Genomic DNA, 7022 nt, shown 5'->3' with positions numbered 1-7022 from the left:
TCAACCACATGCACAATAGTCTTCAAGCAGGGTGTTCTTGGTGCGAGCAGCGGTACATGAAAAGACGCCAAGAAAATATTTCCGATCAGCGCCTGTTTTCTTACCTCTTTCTTTCAGAACGTAGCTTTAAGGTTTCTACTCTCGTTTAAACTGGGCTTCAGATCACCTGCGTTAACGATCTTAGATTCTTGATATTGAACTGTAAATAGCGTTGAAAAAGACGGGAAGCGAATCCAGTATTTTGCATGCTGCACCTTCAACGTTGCTTAGTCAGAAAGTGGACTTCATTCAAAGCAAGTTTTCGGGCAGAAACTGTGATTCAGCAGATTTTCGAGACGTGTGCTCTAGATATGAAAAACGGAGATACGTAATTAGATGCAAGTATAATATGATTTATATTTGGGAAGTTTTGGCGTTGGTATCCGGATGACTACGACAGAGGTGTTCATAACAATGCAATTCAAGCAGTGAAGCTGCGCGCCGAAAAGACGCAAACATTCATGACTGCGTTGGCTAACTGGAGATGCAACACATGGGCGTTATTGAACACAAGTGGATTACCCTGCGCAAAAAAAAAAAAAAAAAAAAAAAAGAATGTTTAAACGAGCGTTCAGCCTCGTGGCTAAAATTTCTAAGCCATCAGTCACGAATTCTCGAAAGAAGCCTTTGACCTGCGAATCAAATTACGCAATCATGCCAGGTTTTCTTTCCACTTGTCTCGTTACTTATGCAATTTTGTTGTATTTGCAAAGTGTAAAAATTAAAAACTTCTCTTTCCTAATTTTTCCGTTTCGAGAATGGCGCTTGTCTGACTCCTCGTGTGCTCGTGCTATGCGATATAATGATCAAGCAAACATTTACCTAAATGGCGCAAGTGTCCTCTTCCCGATGTGCTCAGTGTTTCTGCCACGAAACCAACTATATATATCTCTCCAAGCGTCTAAAGAAAATCTTGCACATGCCTCACATCACGTGCTGACTGCCAATATTGCATGGTTCAACCCCATATCTCGTCCAAGGCTCAAGTGCGGCACTGCACAAACAGGTCTCTTTGATTAAAGGGATAGACGCAAGATGCTTACGTTTTTTGTAGAGCCGCCATTTTTGCTGTCGATGGTAGATGTAAAAGTGTCGAGTAGAAACCCTTCATGCGTGACGACTCGTTCTCAGACAGTGGCACATGTCCGCGCCGTTCTCTGCTGCCCGACTTGAATGTACGGTGGTAATACACCGGGTATGCATTTAGATTTTAGGAGCGTTGACGGAACGGCACAGAACTCCCGCAGCGATACATTTGTCCAAACATATGCCCACGTCGCAGTCACATAAGTGACGAGCAAAAGAAAGTAGGGCAAGAAAATGAATTACAGCGACTCTAAAACAAGCAAAGAAAGCGTGTCACGTTCCCCTTCACGAGACTAGGAAGAACACAGCAGCGTAACACGTATTATGACTAAGGAGTTCTAAACACGTATACATTTCAACGTGCTGCTTAAAAGCAGAAGGCTTAACAGATATCCTTGCGGTGAAACCAGTACAGATGATGTTTGTTTTGTGACTATATATATTACAGATATCCTGCATTCATTAAATTCCCGCTGAATATTATCACATATTGGGTTCAGTGCGTAAACTGATAAACATTGTGGAACTAGGAAGGTAGCCGTGAACCTGTCGCGGAGTCACAACGTGCGGTTGCATCATTATTAGCTAGAAAAGCTGCTCAGAATCGCAATTTCCGGCACACTGTCCACACTTGTCGCTAGAAACCCCGTGAATAACAACTCGAAAGCTGATCACCCGCATGTTCCCTATTGAGATTTTTGCGCGACCAACACAGCGCTGACAGACTCTTACTCAACTCGTGTGGACAGCAGCAGTTGGTGGCGCAGCTATGCTGGTATATCGTTTTTTTTTTTTATGTTATTCCCTCGGAATCCCATAGCCAAGTCAAGACTTAGCTGACGGCTATCATCTGGAGGTATACGACCTACAGGTGTATCACTCTTTATACGGGCGATACGTTTTTAGTTGACACTTTTAAAAGAACACCAGGCGCTGTAGGTCCAGCACATTTACTGTTCGTATATCCACCTCTTGAGCTGACAGTCATGATGGCGGCTTCAAATCCTATTTCTGCTTCCCACTAGGCAATGTCCAGTTCGATTTCATGCATTTTTAAAACGCTTGCAAAAGGATGGGTACTGAAGAAACTTTTATGGAAAGCGCGCACGTCGCTTTGAAGTGAAGGCAGTCATACGTATACTACGGCAGCCTTTTCTTTTTTTTTTTTTTCATTGCTATCAAAAAGTATTGTATAGGCTGTACTTGAATTATCCGCGGTAAGTAGATCTCACTGTACGCATACATAGATGTCAACTCGGGCGCCTTTTTGCTGTACAGCTCGTAGCTTGCGAAGATCTTTCCTTACCATATGTCGCAACAACGCTCTCATTTGCATTCTGTAGTCCAAAGGTGCGCCAGCAGCACTATGAAGTTACACAAGGATGAGTCGGTACCCTCGATAATAAGCAAGCAAGGCAGTGTCGTAGTGCATAATTATATCAAACTTTCAAACGGCAGACGAATTCCTGTGTAGCTGTAGCAAGAGTGGGAAGAATTGTTACTTAGGGAAGTAAATTCATGTGGATGACCCCTTATTTAGTCTTTTCGTTTACGTGAAGCAAATAAGAAACATTGCAAGTAACAATCAACAGTCGATATAAAGATTAAACTCAAACAAATGTTCTTGGTATCGTCGACGACATGCTCAGTTAATTTCCGCTTTCACAAAACACAACAAAAATAGCTTCAAAATCATCAGAACTAACTATGACAGACACACTTCGTTGGAAAGGTAAAAAAAAAGACAGGACCCACCTACGGACTTTTAACATCCGCCGTTAAAATCGATGCCCACTTCTGTATTTTCTCCTATGAAAATGCAGCTTCCTCGATAAGGCATTTATAAACAGTGCATCCTTGTTAAATAGTAGACTGTCGTTTCAGCGGGCTGCTAATCAGAACCTTTTTTTTTTTTTTTTTTAAACAATTCCAACTCTATAATTGCTTCTGCAGCATTAGAGACACTGCAGTTTTCCCCCATAAGGTTGAATTGCCTTAAGCTACATAAGGACTCCAGCAAGGATCATTTCAGTTACGCCTAAACCGAGGGTCCTCATTCGCTTTATTTTTAATAAAGCTTAATGCGGCTATCACGCGGCTAGTCTGAATCGTCGCATATGCTGCCACCTAAATATGTGACGGTAAATGTAGCTCATACTTAGTCTAGTACATAAACCCGAATAGGAGCATTTACTTGTCCATGCAATTCCACTTCTTACGCTGGTAGCGAGGCGGTGGACTTGTGTTAGAGCGCCCGCCTGGCATTTGGGAGGTGCCAGGTTCATTCCCCGGTACCACCGGGTACCCACTGATTTTTGACGGGTGTACTGCTTTCCCCCGGTCTGGTGATCGACTTTTTGGGGTGAAATGCTTTGGTAAGAGGTCATGCACCAAAAGAAAAAAGCTGCATAATGGACTTGTGCCGCATGAGGTGGACTTGTCCGCCTCTTGCGGACAAGTCCGATGGCTGAACGAATCACTGGCCCATCGGCGCAACATAGCGAAGCAGATGCTGACGGCAATATTGAACCCGGTAAACCTCATGTTCTCAGATTCCATTGCCTTGCTCAACGCTGTTTTACCTAAGACTATTTCATTTTAAGCATCTCTCTCGAGCAGACAGAAGAGAATAAACCTTTCAGTAATTCTACTGCGCCTGCATGAAGCCCTCTCGGCCGCCACTTTCGTCGTCCTGCCACAGAAGTTTCATCTGTTGTAGGCCGTCATTGCACCCGCCACCATTTCGGTGGTGGACGAGGGCTGTTGTTGCGGCGCGCGTCTTTCTCTCCCTTTTCCTTTTCTGTCTTTCTTCTCTATTTTCTCTTCTGTCTGCACGAGGCAGCGGAGGTGGCTCAGCTACAGAGCCAGTAGCAGGCCCGTGCATTTTCTTTTCCTTCTTCATACACCCACAACCTTTGCCAGGCGAAAATGAGTAATGAAGTTTTCTGCACATGTTTATCTACTAATCAACAACCCTCGCTCCATCGATGCGACGAACTACTTCTGCAAAATAATTGCGTGCAGCGCTAGCTGCCGCCAGCCTCTCGGAAATGCACACATTCTATTGTCCCCGCCTCCCTTAGCTCGCACCATGAGAGAAGGCATCGCCACTTTCGTCACCATCCACTTACGATGGGTAAATACGACAGAAAGAAAAGGGGGGGAGGGGGGACATTACCGTGTTTTGCAGGCGACTCAAGCCTTTTGCAAAAGCTAGGCAAGACCAGCTTTGCACTCAATTACTGCTTGGTAAATACGCCCACCTGCATATTGTGAATGAATTTCTGCAGAAAATGTGCCATGGAGCCCAGTAATCTGTCCCGTGTAACGCATTTCCCTTGCCGGCCTCAAAAGGGATGCGCTACCGGAAAGAAATCCAATAAAAGAAAGGAGGAAGGAAAGAAAACGAAAGAAAGAATGAAGGAAAGAAAGAAGGAAAGGAAGAAAGAAAGGCACGCGCCGCAAGATTAGTCGGCGTTCACCACCGAAGCCTCGGAGCATTAAATGACGCCATGCTCAATAGATAAGGATACCGGTGGCAATTGAGGTGCCTCCACAGTAAAGGACGAAAGCATGACGGGTCGAATTGCGAAGCGATCGTTCACGTGACTTGTTGCGCGCTGTCCGCCCATCTGCCGAGAAATTTGCGCCTGGCGCCATGATCAACATTCAAGACAAGGAAGCTTGGGAGTTCCTCCTCCAAAGCGAAAACCTTGAGACACAAAAAAAAAGCCGTCCGCTTTCGTCTCAGGCCATGAAGAACCAGTGTATTCTTGCGCGCTTCTAGTTGCGGAGTCCGAGCCCGCTACTTGGATCTGCGTGCACGAGTGGAGTAAGGATATTTCCTATATCGGTAGTAATCAATCAATCAATCAATTAGCCAGTCAATCACGAGAGGAGAAAATAGCAGACTACAGGGTGAACGTCCGATCCTAGACCGAATTCAAGAGAGGAGATCCTTGCAAGGGCGCACTATTGAGTAGGGTGGCCCACTAGACGCTGGGGCAGTCATGGCAGGCTGTGGCGGGCCTGAACTCTTGCTACTGCTGCGCCGTTTTATCGAGGTATTGCACTGCTGACTATCTTGCTCGATATGATGTAATACGCAGGAGATTCTCTGTAATCTAAGAGATCTCGCTCAATTACATCTTCATGCCCACGCTCCTTTTAAACCTTAGAAGACAATCATTCAGACTGCTGCCCCTGTGGTCCCGGTACGTGTCAAAAGCCGAAGGTCATGTAGCGTAACCTTGAGCGCGATTTAACCCTAGAGGAAAGTGGTTAATACCTTCGAGCGACTGCCCGGTTCAGCCGCAGAGCTCACGCATTCGATGTCACGTAGTTGCTGCCACGGTAATTTCTGCGCAAATCACGCATAGAACGGACACCGCCGTCAGTAGCGGTGCCCACCCACTCCCTTCCGTTTTTTTTTTTCTTCTTCCTCGTCGTCCACTCAAGCAAACAACCAAACGAAGCTAACCAGTGGTACAGCTTAGGAACCAGTGCTGTAGGGAGTGTTGTAGTGCTACTGCTCGGCATGCCCGCAGATCTGCGAGGGAGCCGCGCTCGTCTACAGGACGGCCACATCGTTACTCTCCAGACGTTGGTCTGCAAGTGTGTCCGGTGAACAATTTATTTGTTTATATTTATACAAATACCTCACAGGTTCGGAGCATGGAACATTGTGTTAGAGGGAGGGGTTGCAGCATTTAGAAAGAAACAATGGTAGATAGTTTAAAACACAAAAGTGAACAGTAATATAGAATTGTAACTGCAAACAGTTACTAGAGCATGTATGAGGAGTAAATACAGATTACAACATTATACAATAGTTGGCGGTATTGGGCGTATCCAACTTGCACATAGTTACTGCAGTATAAAACTTATTCTGACTTCAAAAAGGTACTCAATTCCTTTTTAATCTTTGTGGGTAAGATATGTTAGCAGTGCGCTCTGGAAGACCATTCCAACCCTTTATAGCCCTTGGCAAGGCAGAAAAGTTATGTTCACGTGTTCGGCCGAGGGGGGCGAGTCGGCCTTTTAAGTGGCAGTGTTGATGCATGATGACTGTAAAATAGTTGGTGCGGTAAGCAGAGAAGCGCGATAGCCCTACGTTATTGTAAATTTGTAAGTGATAAGGACAAATTGATGTTAGTAACGCTGGAATGGCAGCTGTAATCACGCGAAATAAAACGTGCTGCACGGTTTAGACAACTTCTAGGGATTTAATTAGATACTCTTGATGTGGTGACCAGATGGTAGATGCATATTCTAGCTTGCGAGTAGAAATGGGTGCGCTGTGTAGACGTCGTTTTAGCTAGCCGAGCGTGCGCGATGCTTCGGCGTTTATATTTTCAATATGTGTCGCCCATGAAAGATTAGCGGTAAGATGAACGTCGCGGTATTTATTGGTGCTTATCTGATCTAACTCCCTCGTGCATTGTTCGTTGCTGTGAAGCCTCTGTGTTGAATTAGAGCCTCTTGCTTATAATGTTTGTTTTGCCTTTTAATTCTGACTCCGGCCCTTGCTCTGGCTTGAACCGGCGAAAGCTGGGCACCGAACGGCTACCCCCTTCTGTCACTACAGATAGTTGACTTCCGGCTGAGTTTGCACGCAAGCCGAGGGCATCTCATTTGAGACCGGAAACGCTACCCCTCCTCCCTCTACGTTTGTCTGCGAGTGTGCGCACCAACAGTGGCGCATGGTTATTAACTTATAATTACTAACGGGTGAGAGATGATAGGGATAGATTGCAGTGTGACCGTGCTTCGCAGCTGTACAGGTCAGTTCTTTGAGGCTATTTCTCACTTTCCTCTAGAGTTTTAGTACAATATTAGTTACATTGTACATGCTTGGCCACAAGGTGTATGGCTGGAAAGCTTTATGCGATAGATAT

This window comes from Amblyomma maculatum, chromosome 2, assembly GCF_055883805.1.
Source record: "Amblyomma maculatum isolate TAMU_Amacu chromosome 2, ASM5588380v1, whole genome shotgun sequence".
NCBI classification, from domain to species: domain Eukaryota; kingdom Metazoa; phylum Arthropoda; class Arachnida; order Ixodida; family Ixodidae; genus Amblyomma; species Amblyomma maculatum.
The sequence above is the reverse complement of the archived record's forward strand: the minus strand, read 5'-3'. Positions refer to the sequence as shown.